Source organism: Aquila chrysaetos, chromosome 16, assembly GCF_900496995.4.
Source record: "Aquila chrysaetos chrysaetos chromosome 16, bAquChr1.4, whole genome shotgun sequence".
NCBI lineage: Eukaryota > Metazoa > Chordata > Aves > Accipitriformes > Accipitridae > Aquila > Aquila chrysaetos.
Genome location: NC_044019.1, coordinates 8,322,424 through 8,338,736, shown reverse-complemented (window position 1 = coordinate 8,338,736; position 16,313 = coordinate 8,322,424). Strand labels below are relative to the sequence as shown.

Below are 16,313 nucleotides of genomic sequence, written 5' to 3'. Positions count from 1 at the left end.
CTTATTAACACAAAGCCTTCCTGAGTACAGAAATTAATGCAGCTCTGCACCACACTCCTGAGCACGTGCCCAGAGACACTGCACTCTTCATGGGTTCCAATAACAAGGTCGTAAGTGCAGCATGATCCAAACAATTCCCCAGGACCTCTTTTTCACATAAGGAGAAACCCTGCAGGAGGTGGTACAGGCTTCACATGAGAGCAGGTCAGGTCAAAGCCTGGAAAGCAGACAGGGACCCAGTTTCCACCCTGCATCAACGAGCATGCCCTAGGCTGCTGTTAGCTTGACTTTGCCCACAGCATGCGCTCCAAATCTCAGAAAGTCATCCTCATCCAGGAAAGGCAGCCCTGGAGCTCCTGTGCTGCATCCACCCTCCCCACACCAAGTCCTGCGGCCCAACCCTGCCAACCTCTGGGCATCCACCAGCCCTCTCAGGGCTGTAATTCAGCATCTTCAGACACACACAGGCCCTCAAGAGACAGGCAGAGAGGATTGTGGCAGCTGCAGCTAAAAACTGAAGTGTTTTGTAGTTCTGGAGAGGTCATGATCCAAGAGATTTTATTACTTTTTTTTTTTTTTTTTTTTGCAAGACTCCATAGGAAATCCATTTATTTGGCTCAGGAGAGAATTTCATCACAATGTAAAAAGAAGCTGCATAGAGAGAAAGTACAGGAAAAAGCACCAGAAATCAAGAAGTAGAAACAGTGAAGTCTAAAGCAGAAACCAAGCATGAATTTTTGGAGCACTGGGAGTGATCATCAGGTCACACTGATAGCTCATGAACCATCAAAAGAAAAACAATCATTATCACCTACCTTCCTTTAGTTTAACCTTTTTCTGTAAGTTCCAGGTGGTCCAGGTTCCCCCAAGCCATCCATGGCATTTAACTTTGCACTAGCTCCGCCATAACACCCTGAGGCCATGGTGGTAGAAAAAGGGGTTTTAGCGATCCTGGTAAGAGGTTGCTCTCCAAGCCCAGCTTCCACAACCAACCAAAAAATCAACAGCAGCAACATTAACAGCTGCCAGCGATCTGGGCTGCTGGCAGCACTGGTTCATGCAGAGTCTGGTCAGTGGCATTAAAAGCAGCACAGACTAGGAGAAAGCATTAGTAGCAAATTTATACTGAAAAATTGTCCAATTCCATTGTAAAGCCCCTCCTAGATGAAGGGCAGGACCAGGAACACAAAATCTCAGAAATTATCATCAAGGCTGCTGCTCATTTGATTGGAAACAGTTGTTTCTGGAGTTACACTGGCACAACACAGGTCACAGCTCCCCATTGCTGCCCTGTCTCTCTGTGCAGTCCCTGTTACAAACCCCAGGAGAAGAGGCTGTGTGCAACCTATCAGCTTACAACAGTGAGATTTCCACACCATTTCTCACAGTTCATTGTCAAATTTTTCAGCTTTCCTTCTGAAGAGAAAATTCAAACACTGGCCTTCGTGTGTTTTCTCAGATAAAATTTATAAAGGGAATGATTTGACTTTTGTAATGTCACAGTGTATCTGGAAAGGGATCAGTTAGCCTGTGTTTCTTTAAACACATCTCTAATGCATCTATCCTCATCTATGTGCTTTCAGGTAGGCAAATGAGCAAGCCAAAATATGAAAAAAAAATCCAAATTTTAATTTGAAATCCAGCAGGTGGAAATAAAGGGACCTGTAAAGAGTTGCAAGAAATAGGAGACCCAAATGTGTCAATTTTTAAAGTGTGAGAGCTGCACAGCATGAAGAATTTTGGCTATGACTGATGAAGTTGAATTGGGGGGGGGGGGGGGTTGTTTGCACCATATGTACCTTCCCTATATGAAGTATAACCAGTTCTTACTCCAATACAACTGGTCGTTATCACTTTCAAAGCAATCTGCACACTGGGAGCAAGAATTTCCCCCAAAAGATTAATTCCTACCTTAAGGCCCTGTCATGGTTTAACCCCAGCCAGCAACTAAGCACCACGCAGCCGCTCGCTCACTCCACCCCCCACCCAGTGGGATGGGGGAGAAAATCAGGAAAAGAAGTAAAACTTGTGGGTTGAGATAAGAACGGTTTAATAGAACAGAAAAGAAGAAACTAATAATGATAACACTAATAAAATGACAACAGCAATAATGAAAGGATTGGAATGTACAAGTGATGCACAGTGCAATTGCTCACCACCTGCTGATCGATGCTCAGTTAGTCCTCGAGGGGCGATTCCCCCCGCCCCCACTCCCCCCAGTTCCTATACTAGATGTGACATCACATGGTATGGAATACCTCGTTGGCCACTTTGGGTCAGGTGCCCTGTCTGTGTCCTGTGCCAACTTCTTGTGCCCCATCAGCTTTCTCGCTGGCTGGGCTTGAGAAGCTGAAAAATCCTTGACTGTAGACTAAACACTACTTAGCAACAACTGAAAACATCAGTGTTACCAACATTATTCTCATACTGAACTCAAAACATAGCACTGTACCAGCTACTAGGAAGACAATTAACTCCATCCCAGCTGAAACCAGGACAGGTCCTTTAAATATACCATGTCATTTTCCTAATTAAAAAAAAAAAAGTACTTTCAGTGTTTGGCTTATCCCACTTCAGAGTGATCCAGAGCACGTAAGGAGGATCACAGCCTGGATACGCTTACACAGGCTGAGCTAGATTTACCCAGCTACACACACATACTAAGCTGAAGAAAAGCAAAGCAAAACTGCCTGACATGTTTCAATACTTATCTTCAGTTTTAATGGTGCAGTATTAACTGGTAAATCCCACATTACAGAGTGTGAGGAACAACAGCTCTGAAAAGGGTGATGTTCTCCCTGCAGTATCTCAGCAATCCTTATTCTTACAGTGTAACATCTCATTTGACTACTCACTTTACCATTTCATTCCTCAAAGTGTAGCAGAAATTGAAGTAACACCATCAGCCCAAGGTCTGCAATGACAAGAACCGTTCCCAGCTACAGTTTATAGTTTACTGCATCAGAGCAACATCACTGTTGTTCTTCAGCCAAGAGAACAACCAGAGGATGTGCACATTGAAAGTATCCTCTCAGTCTTCTCCCTTCCCCAGAATACAACTTACGCACAAGATTTATTTCCAATTCACAGGTCCCTTTACAAAAAGCAAGAATTCATACAGTCAAACACAAACATAAAATATGTTTATTCATGTTCTGGTGGATTCAAAGGGCAGTGGATGGCTCCGCATCTGGAAGCAGCTAATGATTCCTCCAGACCAGTCTTGGTTGAAAAGTGTCTCCCCTCTCGCCCCATGAAAGCAATACGCTCGGTTATTCACAGGATGGTAAACCTACAAGATTTAATCTAACCTTTTCTGTAATAGGAGACATTCACTGAATTTTGACTGAACGCAACTTCACATCACCCTCTTCCCAGGGAGCAAGCTGCCTGCCAGCACACCACACCAGTTATGAACCCAGAGCTGCATTCAGAGGACTGCACACACAGCACTAATGCCACAATTGTGCCAAATCAAGGTATTCGAGAAGGTTTTGTTTGTTTGAAGAGGGTTAGGAGCTGAGTCAAACTTCAAAACTTCTGGATTTTTTTTTTATTTTTTTTTCAATTTACCAAACGTGTTTGTTACAGGACTAACTCTAATACTTCTTTCTTGGCCAAGTCTCCAAAATAATCTCATGCCAGCTCCTGAACTTACGCTTCTGTAGTAGTTGTTTTTAGGAACCATTCATTCCTGCTGTTCAGCAAGACTAGTACAACGTTGCATATAAAAAGGATTAAGCATGGAAAAAACGAGTGTCTGAGTGATTCTGGTAATGTCTGCACAGCTGAAATGAAAAACAAAGCCAAACTGAACTACATGACATGTCAGAATGCTTCTATAGAAGAAAGGGATTTTTAAGTAAATACATGCACACACACAAATTCTCATCTCTTGAAAACATATCTATGCCGGCACACGGGCCATCTTCCCCCTACTCCCTGGAAACAATCAAATGGAGGAATACTGCAAACACAGTGAGGTACTGCACATTAAAGACCACTAGGTGCATTCTGCTCTCTTCTCAGTCCCCCTCTGAAACAAAAACTAACAAGCCAGGATGAAGCCAAACCCTTGGTATTCATGTAAGTGCGAGGTAACTCTCAACTTCATACGGCTGAAGTTTCCTGCAGGACTTGGCACTTCATGGGAATAAAATCACAAGATCATAACTTCCAATTTGTTTCATCGTTGTTTTCCAAACAAACATTCGGAATTAATTTTGCTTCATGAGAAGTTTCTTCAGGTTTGCTTAAATTGGTTTTCTGTCTGATCTGAAGCATCAGGACACTCCAAGAAAATACTCAAAACAGAGAAACTATGAGAAAAGGTGTTGCATTTTGACCTGGCAGCTTAAAATAAAGTCGCCACCCAAAGGAAGTGATTATGAGTTTCTCTTCTCCTCTTCCCTGCATGATCCAAAGAGAATACGTCACTGAGGACAAGCAACACATGGGAACACTCAGACCCTTGGAAAACAGCCACAAAGCAATGACTTCAAAATATGTTTATTAGAAAAACTGGACATTACAAGAGGACTGGGTAGGAAACAAATTATACAAGGCACGTGCAGTTTCTAGTACACTGCACAGAACAAGAGAGAAGACTGCAAATACATATAACACACCCACCTGAAACTGCTAACACAGGTAAGTCACTGCTCAGATCGCTTGCTGTGACAGGCAGATGCTGGGGTTCTTCTAGAAGACCATTTATCCATGGTATGTTTTACATTTACTGCAAAAGTACAGATTGTATGCATAGTTTTAATGACAGTTAAAACAAGACTCATTCAAGAATTTCTACATCATTCTTCCAAGTTGTGGCATTAAGATACTGTATGTCCTAAAATTTTGTTTATTTAATTATTTTAATTCAAGGTAGTGTAGATTTCTTGTTCTTACACTACATTTTTTGGTTCTACCTAGCAAAGCATATCTGAGACTATTTGCTTGGTTACCCAAGGAAGAAATCCAGACACTTAATGATCTGTTAAAACAAGATTCACAGGCAAATCCTCTATAACCCAAATCAGAGAATCACAATATACGTATTAGCTAATGCTTTCATCAGGCTTCAGAACAAATGTGACCTAAACTTGACTGAACACAGGAATTCTTGTCTTTAAAGCACAGCTAATAGCAACCAGGAGTCCCCCTTCATAGAGCAGAAAGGAATACTCAGCTGAACTCACAGCACAGAAATAAATGAGCATGAGCAACTCAATACTTTCTAGCAACAAGCATTACACAGACACTAATTCTCAATCAGGAATACAAACAGAAAAAATACCCTCACTGAACAGATTGGTGACTTTGTATCTGGGTCTCTATCTCAAAGGACAAAAAAGTACTTCAGGAGGGGTTAAAAATCTAATCCTCAAATTGGTCTCTTTTCCTCCCCAATGCTAAAAACATGCCCTGTTTCTTGACATTTTGTTATGGTTTCAGCAGCTGTCTGATCAATCCAACAGCTGTCCATAAAACTTTAAGGATTATATAAGAAAAAACCAGAACAGATTAACTATTGAGGGCTTGGTTGTCAACCCACTCCCCCCCACCCCCTAAACTTATGTCCTCTGTTGCAGCACAGCTCTTGGATATGCTATAAAGACAAACAAACATTTCTATCAATGCTGAAATTAATAAATTGAGAACAGAGAAAACCACGGCCAAGAGACACACGGCACCTAAGCCTTCCCCAGATACGTCAGACCACCAGGACTAGACACAAGTACCTGCCATCAGAGTTCACGCTGCAAGTCCGTGGTTTAGTGCCCATCACAGTGTCTTTCCTTCATCATCTAAAAATGGATGAGAGTACAAATAATTAAGTTTCAAACAGAAGAAAGTTATTATAACAGAGCACATGTCCTCTAACCCTATGACATGGATAAGAGGAAGCTGGCATTTAACAAATACAAAAGTAGCAAACAAGATCTCTCTTTATTACAAATAACATGAATAAAACAGACTTCACAATCTCAAGAAAGGCTCTGCTGCCCTCTTCATTAATGTGGTGAAGCATTTCATTGAGATTGCTAGTTAGTAATATTAATATGTAAATAGCTAATCAACTGTCACATACACATGCAGTTTAAAGAAACCGCAATTAGACCGAGAAGGTGTTACACTATTCTCCGGCGTCTCTGGGAGCATAAAGCCAAAAGGTAAGTGACATGAAGCAAGTCACCTTTTTTACGTGCCATCAAATATCCTGAATTACTGAGGTATACTTAGGAAGATCCTGATCAGTTTTTCAAAATAAGTTATAACTCTTTGCATCCGTACAATTGTCTATAAACTAAAACTTAGGACTGAATCTGGAAACAAGATAACAGGTGATAGCTACCCGAGTTACTGCTTCAGCTCACTGAAAGAAATGTGACATACTGCCAGAGCTGATTTAAGCGATTTTTACACCTTTGTCTTTGACACCAGTTTGTCTGAGGCTTGGTTGAGGATAAATAATCCATGTTCCTTGACTTTAGTGGTAAGACGTTCTTCTTTTTAACTGTTTCTCCTACAATATGCTGGAAGTTTCATTTAAGCATGCAGAATAAATAAATCCCAACTACTCTGGAACAGATCTTTTTTTTTTTCCAAACTGCCCATTAAGGACAGAGAAACTGTTCAGTCAAAGATGGATCAACCCGAATATCCTACAGGTGAAATAACATGCAAGTCACTTCACCAATGTCTACACAGGAATTTCATAAAGTTGTGCAGCTGTGACATTAACTGGAATTTACTTGCCCCCCCCCCCCCTTTTTTTTTTTTTTTTAAGAGAAATCCAGTAGGAACAGGCAAGGATTTAAAATCCTAAATGAGTCTGATGTACTCACATGAATGAAAAACCACCAGGCTGCAAGATCTCTTGTTGCCTATGCGAGTCAAAGTGGTGATACCTGTCAAGATATCATCAACAAGGCACTATTACAGGAGGCAGTGCACTACCACACTCCCCCGAGAGCATCTTCTAAGCCTAATGGCCAAAAGCAGAAAACAGAACAACCACCAGTTTTGGAGAAACTATGAATTTTAAGATTCAAGAGCTACCTAACAGCTGTGACCAAAACATGCTGTTTCCCTAAAAAAGGAATGAAACCAAAGAAATCTTCATTTCTCAAACCCTAAAGAGATTAAGAGACATACATAAAGCCAAGCTGATGACCCAGCACAGGCCAGAGATCAAGGGATCTAGAAGAAAAACACTTGCCTCAAATGGATGTGACCAACAAATTAACTGTTCCAAGAAAGAAAAACGGTTGCTAGGTTTCTGCTATGAGTGTGTAGGTATAAAACTCTAAAGCTCACTCAAACCAAGCTGAACTCTGGACCTACCTAAACTCTTGGGTCACAAGAAGTGTAATTTGCATCAAAAAGCAGATTACCATACCTAGGACTCAGACAATAGAGCAAAACCCCAGAGCCAATAAAGGCTTCATTTCACCCTTTCTGCTGCCTCTTGTACTGTTCTGGAAGATGGAAATTCTTCTGAGTTGGCACTCAGCAACGCTAGGGTAACAGCACTGCGGAGGTGGGAAGACCTTAACAGAACAAGAAGGTATTTAGAGTCAGTGAAGCAGCATCACCTCAAACGTTACCGGCTGCTGCCAAACCTCAGGCATTAACCAAGGCTCTAAGTGATGTCAGGAGGTTCTGCTACTATCCATGGACAAAAACCCACCACAGGTAACGAGGGGACTGAAAAGATTTTACTTATTGTAAACGTAAGATGGGGAGGAGGCTGGAAGACCAAGTTCTGAGAAGTCATCATAAAAAGGGGAAAGGGTCACACAAAGAGGAAGCACAAAGAGACAAGCATAGACCTCTGCAGCAACACATATGGAGAGCTGAAAAGCTGCAAGCAAAGCTACGGGTTTGGGGTTTTTTTGTTTGGGTTTGGGTTTTGACAAGATCAGGAACTTCCATCTCACCAGACTCTTGAGAAAAACTGGAAAGCATGCAGGTGTACAGGGCCCAACACATTTGTGAACAAAGCAGGAGAAGCTGCAGGCACAGGTCAAGCCACCTCAGGTCCAAGCTTCTGCTATCAAGCAGAAGATTAGTATGATCACACTGCTTTCAAAGTTACATCCACTCTGCAAACAGCTTGGACACATCTGTGAGCATCCTGATGTAACACTGCTCCATCAGACCTGAAAGATGATAATTCAGCACAGTCAGCTCCATTCAGCACCTCAGTGGCTCCATGCAGGGATGGGGATTCCTGTCCCAGCTCCCTATGACATCCACAGTAACAGCTTTACTGAAGAAAGTCCATCTTCTCATAAACTTCTAGGTATTGAGGGGGGGTGGGGGGGTGGTTGTTGTTAAGAACATGCTAATACTTCCCATCTGTAATGCTGGCAAAACATCAGGAGGAAGAAAAAAGCTAGAAAAGCAAAACTTTTAACACTGCAAGGGGCACTAAGGCCAGCAAAGAAAAGTTGCACCAGTGTCTTACCAGTCTTCAGGTCCCAAAGGTCTGCCCTTCTCTATCCAGAAGATGCAGTGCTGTGCAGTTCTTCATGAGATGACCAATGAACAAAATACCAGAACTATTCTTTCAATCCTCCTTCTCTCAACCCAAATCACATGCTGAAAAGCAGGCACTGAACTCCTTTTCTGAGAACACAATTGATTTTCATCCTGCTCTGCCTTTCTTGTCGCGTGGTATTACTAAGTCTCACAAATATTGCATGTGAGCCTTGCAAAGCAGCAGGTATCTCAGAAGGCACTGAGGTGAGTCAGGTGACACCCAAAAAGGTGTTTTCAGGCAAAAATAATGGGCAGGTACACAAATACTTTTCTATCTCACCTCCACTAAAAGCTAATTAAGACCCAGCTTCCTAAACACTTCAATTTAAAAGTATAGAAACACAGGAAAAAGTGAAATATCATTCAGTTCCTTTTTTTTTTGTTTTGTTTTGGTTTGGGTTTTTTTTTGTTTCAAATGTTTGCAAGGAGAATCAGTTCTAAATTGTAAGGTAAATATGAGTCAAGCCTTCTGACAGAGTGCTGACTGGAGTGCACGAGGAAACACAAGAGGTTGAGAGGGACAGAGCCTAAGTCCACAAAACCTAGAAAAGGAAAAATATTGAAAAAATACAATAAATATTGAAAAGAAACTAGAGTTCTATAATCTTCTGTCCTATTTCTCTATCTGTCAGTTTGTTTTCTTTGGGTTTTTTTTTGAATGGGGATTGCAAAAGGGACATTGAAGAGCCATCTACTAGAATGCTAAAATTTCTTAGATCAGGATACAACTGAAATTTGTGTGCAAAACTGTAAGAAGCAATTATAATTATTTCAAAACAAAGGTTTGCCCGAGTCATTTCAATTCAAAAAGCACTGGGCTAAAAGTAAGCTTGATTTAAGTAGTGAAGTATAGCTTGATTATACTAGGCATTATTCTAACAAGTTTAAGAACGTGCTACCCAGGACAAAAAACCATGACATGATCGCTATTTGTGCTCTGGTAATTCCTTTCACCCCCATTTACTATTCTGCAAAACATCAGTTGACAGATGCATCAGTCAGAAGGTGAAGAGCAGCTTTTCCCTGCAGGCCATGACCCACAGCAGTGCCACAGGCTGGGATTCACCCACAGCTAAATATTTAAGTTTTTTTATAAATTTAAAAGCATATCCAGGATCCAATTCACTTGATGCTGTGATGCAATTTTAGTACACTGGTATGTCCACAGAGGCTTTAACACCAGACTGGGCATAAATGAAGTGCTAGGAATGAAATATTCTCAGAAAAGCTTGCAATCAAACTTCTCCAGAGGTATAAAGACAGATAACTTACCAGCCAGCTCAATTCATAGGGCATCATGAATATTCTTCAGGGATTATGAGAGACGAGATGAGAATGGAAGCTAAAACATTATTAGTAGATAAAAAGGGACCAGGCACTTGCACACTGCAGATACCAAATAAAAACATGAGGTTTAAATTTTTTGGAGCCTAATTTCTGATTGCTGTTCAATCAACTATCATTTCTAAAATACCTTATTTTATTTAGACAACTAATTGACCAAAAAAAAAAAAAAAAAAAGAAAGAAATCATTTTACACAGCCATAGGCTTTTGCTTCTCCTTTCATTCTGCCACCAGACATCATCTTCCAGATAGTAGTAACACACCTGCACTGGCTGTTATAATGACAGGACTGAACCACGAGTATAGCAAACAAATATATGTTTAATCACACACTACATCTCAATTTTCATCAAGCAATCCTATCTCTATAAGTAACTGCAATCATTCCCAGTCTTTTGGTATTGAAGTCTGATTGTGGGGTTTTTTTTCTTGCCACAGATTTTGCAGTCTCAATTTGGAACAGAAAAGAATTTACTGCTAACACAAGCAAAGGCTCCGTGCATCAAAAAGAAGTCTGCCTTTGCTTGAGATCAGTGTGGTTTTGCCAGTCCCACGTTTCCTCCTGGAGGTCCTCTTACATATTTATATCCTGCAGTCCCTCAGTGCACAGGGGATTCATAAATTCAGGCATCATCATCTAATTTTTACCTACCAACACAGTAACTGCCAATAGAGAATCAATGTGAGTTATGTAGCCCCCATAGTCCTGTTATACCAAGAGCAAAGCTCACAGTCTCTACTGCCAGATCCAGCTCAGTATCTGAAAGACAGGCATTTTTATATAGTAAAAAAGTCACATGAGACATCCTTGTGGTCTGCTCTGCATTAATTTACTCATCATTGGAAGCTCTGTAAGAAATACATGATGGTTAAAGAGATGTGAAACACACAACTTCTTTGCATTTCAAGCTTCATAGAATCATAGAATAGTTTGGGTTGGAAGGGACCTTTAAAGGTCATCTAGTCCAACCCCCCTGCAATGAACAGGGACATCTTCCACTAGATCAGGTTGCTCAGAGCCCATCCAACCTGACCTTGAACACTTCCAGGGATGGGGCATTGACCACCTCTCTGGGCAACCTGCGTCAGTGTTTCACCACCCTCAGCATAAAAAATTTCTTCCTTATGTTCAATCTACATCTAGCCTCTTTCACTTTAAAACCATTACCCCTTGTCCTATCACAACAGGCCCTGCTAAAATGTCTGTCCCCATCTTTCTTTTCATTCATAAGCCCCCTTTAAGTATTGAAAGGCTGCTCTAAGGTGTCCCCGGAGCCTTCTCTTCTCCAGGCTGAGCAACCCCAACTCTCTCAGCCTGTCTTCACAGGAGAGGTGCTCCAGCCCTCTGATCATCTTTGTGACCCTCCTCGGGACTCACTCCAACAGGTCCATGTCCTTGTGTTGGGGGGCCCCAGAGCTGGACACAGTACTGCAGGTGGGGTCTCACCAGAGCGGAGCAGAGGGGCACAATCCCCTCCCTCAACCTGCTGGTTATGCTGCCTTTGATGCAGCCCAGGATACGGTTGGCTTTCTGGGCTGTGAGTGCACATTGCTGGCTCATGTCCAGCTTTTCATCCACCAGTACCCCCAAGTCCTTCTCCACAGGGCTGCTCTCAATCCCTAGGACCTCAACCTGAAACATATACAGCTACAGAAGACAGCATAGATATAACAGAGTGTTATTACTTGCTACTCCTCTGCTGGTTACCAAGCCTACAAGCAACTTGTCACTTTTGAAAGTTCAGATTTCACACTAGGAAAAAGCTGTTCCATCGCTGTCATGATTTTTACCATACGCTTGTCAAGTGGTTTACCTTGTATCCTTACTCAGAAAGGGTGCTCTCCTCTCAGTGAGACTAATTGAACTGCAGAGGAAGAGATTAAAAAATGGAAAGATACGGTCCACTACAAACATTCCCTTAAAAAAAAAAAAAAAAAGGCGGATGTTACTTTCTTAAAAAACAACAAGCAACTTTGTCAGGCTTTCTTCTCCCTACCCTAATACTGCTGCTACTTTGTCCCCAGTTACCGTATTCAGAAAAATCTAAGACCTATGAACACAGAAGACCAAGACTATATCATCTGACTATATCAGATTTCTTTTAATGCAACGTTGATGTTACTGCATGTGGTCCTTCAACTGCCCATGCAAAATTCTTTTGGAAACTTCTACTGTGATTCAGGATTTTCAGAGACTTCACATGCATTTTTGCTTCAAAAAAAAAAAAATCTAAGATGACTTTACTTGCTTGACTTACACATCTCAAAAGCGGAAGCACTCTAATAAGGTCTACTGTTTTTGTGATGGGCACACTGTAGGAAAGCAAGACGACCCATTCCAGGAGCACACCATCCAACCATGTTCTTCAGATACATTATAGCGAGATTCAAGTCAAACAGCAAGATCCTCCAGCATGCTGACTACCAGCTGATTTCATAGCACAGAGTTAGAACACAGTCCTTCAAAAAGATCCTGTAATGCACAAGAGATGCCACATCTTGACATCTTTCCAGTCTTTGGGTGGAATTCCCTCACTCACCCACACAGATCTGTATCACTTGCTTTACTCCTCATCTTCAGCCGGCAGAAAGAACACCCACTATCTGCTGGATACACATCTCTCTATCACTCATTTTTTCTAGCCTTGTGCATGGGCATTATCATCAGATTATTTTATTTTTAACACAAAGGAAAACCTACACAGAACTTGCCAGCTGTTGTCCTCAGCTGGAGAACTGTCCATCATTACCTTCCTGCACTTTCAGCTGGACACCCAAAATCCTTTCACCTATTTCCCTGTCTTCACCTTCCTGCTCAATTCCTGGCAACTTCTTCATGGCACCCTTGACTGAACTACTCATTCTGGGAAGGAATGTCCACCTGCCTAACACAAAAACATGGCCACATGCAACATCAAGGAGATGTAAACAACATGCTCCCAGTTTGTAACATCAGCCTAACAGAAGTATTTCCCCTTCAGAACGTCATATGGTAATTGATGGGATCCACCACACTTTACCATTTATAGTTAGTGAGAAGAAATAGGTTGTACAAGTCATTCTCCCACAGCATTTACTTGGGACCACAGTTGTGGGGATGTACACCAAAAGCAGTATGCCGGCCCTTCCGCAGCTATCATTGTCAACACTACACAAAAACTGCACTAAAGCCAAACCAGAAAAGCAAAGTGTTAGTGTTATCTTAGACGAGTTCCCCAGTGCAGACTACAGCACTAGCAGAAGAAATACCTGCATTAGAAAGGCCAGCTTCTTGCACTGACAAACATCTGTAAAACTGTATCATTAGATACTGATCTATATGAGATCACGCAAATCACTGTTTGCAAGAACTTCTCACTCTGATGGCTGGTCAAATAAGTAGTTGTGGATGAGAAAATAAGAGGAAAAAGTGAAAAAACAAAACCATTTCCTAAACTTAGCAAAAAGTCCAATACTTGGCTGTTGAAATTTCTTCAGATAAACAAGTCTCCGACTACATCAAGTCTAGATGAACCTCCCCAGTCTGACCAGCAGGAAGGAAGGACTTGTACAACTACATGGAATGATCCAGAATTGATATATTGTACTAAACAAAGGATGTTAGGAGAACATGGTTCTTTTATCATCGTTAGTAAGCCTGTTCTTGTACTTTATACCTTTTATAGGCACACTATCTTCAATTTCTTTTCCTGGTACGCTGGGTACAGCACATGTGCAGTTCTCCAGGCTGTATCACTTAATAGTGGTTAATCAACACATATGTATCATGTTAGGAAGAGCAGGACACACATCAACTGCGGAAGTTTTATTCCAGTGGTTAACTTATACATCTACAATGTGCACTTTAAAAACTAAAACGCAAAGGCTTAGAAGCAGGGAAAAACAAGTCTATTCATGTAAGATAATGGCTGGGTGTATGAGATTAGTAAACAATGCTGCTCACTGCAATCTCTTTGAAAGGAAATAGGTGGTTGAAGAGATGAACAATGTGGTGTTCCAGAAATATTCATGTGAAGTACAGTTCTACTCACTTTTGAAACTACTGTTGTGTCTGTATTTTAATAGACAGGGATTCTTAAAGACTCTACACGCTGCATGGTTCAATGCACGCTGCTTTCCTAGTGGCCCCTTCCAGTGACAACACCAAAATGTAATGCAAACAGACTGGGCATATACTTGAATTAACCACATTCCTACCTTGGCTGATTAGGGAAGGGTTTATTCACAAACCAGAAGTTTCTTCAGACTTACTCAAAGTCCACTAGAAGTGCAGCAGGGGGAAGATGGTGTCACAACAGGAGTGGTAGGATGCCCAAGGTAAGTGTCACTGTCCTCCTCCAGGAGGTCTTCTGGAGCTCCCCACCCCTAACTCTGGAACACGCTGTATGCACCCTGCAGTTCCCCACAACATGGAGCTGGAGTCTAGGGACAGTGAGCCAGAAGGTCTGGACACTGTCCTCATTGTTTTGTGTATTTGAGGATTACTGCCACTTCCTAAGTAATGGGAAGATTCTCCCACTGCTAGTGAGAAATGAGTGAACTCAGTTTTGCTCATGAGAAGGACCTGTGTGCACTTGAACACAAAATATTTGTTCCAGCCAGCTCGAACAAGCTACATACCTCTGAGGCAAACTACATCCTTCCCTGCTAAGAGACCTTCAGAAGGGAGAAAAAGGCCCATTAATGAAGGAGATGACTGGTTATACTGGTCTAATGTACAACTTTCCTTTTTTCCCCGTTTTTCTAAAGGTTAGTCTTTCTGTAGAAGTCTTGAGTAGAAAACGTTCCTACCTAATTCACCTCAACTGTTCTCTCTCATACAAACAGCACTGAAAGAAGCCTAACTCAGTAGAAAAATCTTTATGCTCAAAAGATCACATTTGCAGACACATGCTTTCAGTTATACTTGACCGCTCAAACAAGACAAGCCTACCAAAAAAATATGCAATTTTCCTCAGTCTGTCAGAAATCTCTACCTTGCAGGAAAAGTCTTCATGGAAAGCTAGGTTATCATACCTCAATCCCAAAGCACTCAAATTCACAGCTTTTATGTAATTAGAGGGCAGAAACACTGGATTAATGTAAACAGTTCAAATAAGTGAAAATTAGTAAAGTTAAAGGAATAAACATTCTAAGTGTTGCCTCTGAGAAGAAGGATGGTGACTCCCACCACAGAACTGGACTCTAAACCCTCAACGCTGGCCTCTAAACTTTGTGCTATAACAGAAGAGCACTGATTTCTAATTTATTTCTTACATTCAAATTTAATTTAAAAATCCATTATTACTATTTCTTGGTTGAGGGAGTAGTGGAGCTAATCACAGCAATTAAGAGCTAGACAACTGCATTGTTTTTCTTCCATGTGTATAAACACACTGCCATTCCCACACTACACAGATCTTATAATATACTAAAAAAAAAAAAAATAACTTTGAGCTACTCAAGTACTTGCACGTTTATATCTCATTTCAGCAACTTCTACTGATAGAGCCAGACATCTGATGTTCTTTAGCTGCTTCTATTTTAAATCTCAGCTCAGTTGCTAAAAGGATTTTTGAAGCTATTTCCAATGAAAGAGAAAATATGACCTACATTCGTGGAACTGCCTCTCACATCTGAACAGCCTCTTGCAATGTGGAATATGCAGTCTTCACTGCATGCATCCCACTTTGGCCCAGTGAAACAGATTTAATTTATGACCTTTAGATTTCACATGCTGCACTGCACACCTTTTTGAACACACTCATAAGCATGCAGTTGAAGACATCTATTTGACATAAGAGAAAGTCTAAAAACTGTACAACCAAGAGTCAGTCAAGCAACAAATAAAAGGGGAGGAAAAAAGCACATTTATTTTCTATGGACCGCCACTGGCGAAATTACACAGGAGGAAACACGTTGTGAAATATTTAATGTTTACGAGGAACATTAAAGAAAATGTATATTTTAATGCTTTGCAGACATGAGGAATAATGAATGTTTACTTGCATGAAATGGGCAAATTAAGTGCAAAATTAGCTAATAAGCACGTCTACATTCCATGCATCATCTAGAAATGCTGACAAAATTAGTAACTCAAGATCTCATACTTCATGTAGATAAGATAATAATATAAAAGAAATTCAAAGAAGAGAATCCTGCAGTATTTTGACCTTTACATACCACATCAAAAACTCATTTGAAAATAGCAAGGTCTATTCAAAAAACCTCAAACCTTGCATCTGTACAGACTTTGCATCTGTAGCTTGCTGGCTCTACAGATCCAAGATACTGCAGGTAACACTTCTGTCTCTCTGCAAAGACAGACAAGCAGAGGTGTACATCCAATCCAAGAAGGGACAGTAAAGAAAAAGTAGGAGAGAGAAGCTACAGATACTACCGTTAAGGCTTTAAGTGTCCTCATTTCTCAGGAACCTTCAATCCG

General features: G+C 41.1%; 1 long non-coding RNA gene across 1 annotated transcript; it reads right to left on the bottom strand.

The window, feature by feature from the left end:
- Window positions 1-4,493: 4,493 nt before the first annotated feature.
- LOC115351967 lies at window positions 4,494-10,952 on the bottom strand. Its single transcript, XR_003926964.2, has 3 exons — window positions 6,846-10,952; window positions 5,739-5,804; window positions 4,494-4,738 (listed from the first exon to the last, which is right to left on the bottom strand). It is a non-coding gene; the product is annotated as an uncharacterized LOC115351967 (long non-coding RNA).
- Between the last annotated feature and the right edge of the window lie 5,361 nt (window positions 10,953-16,313).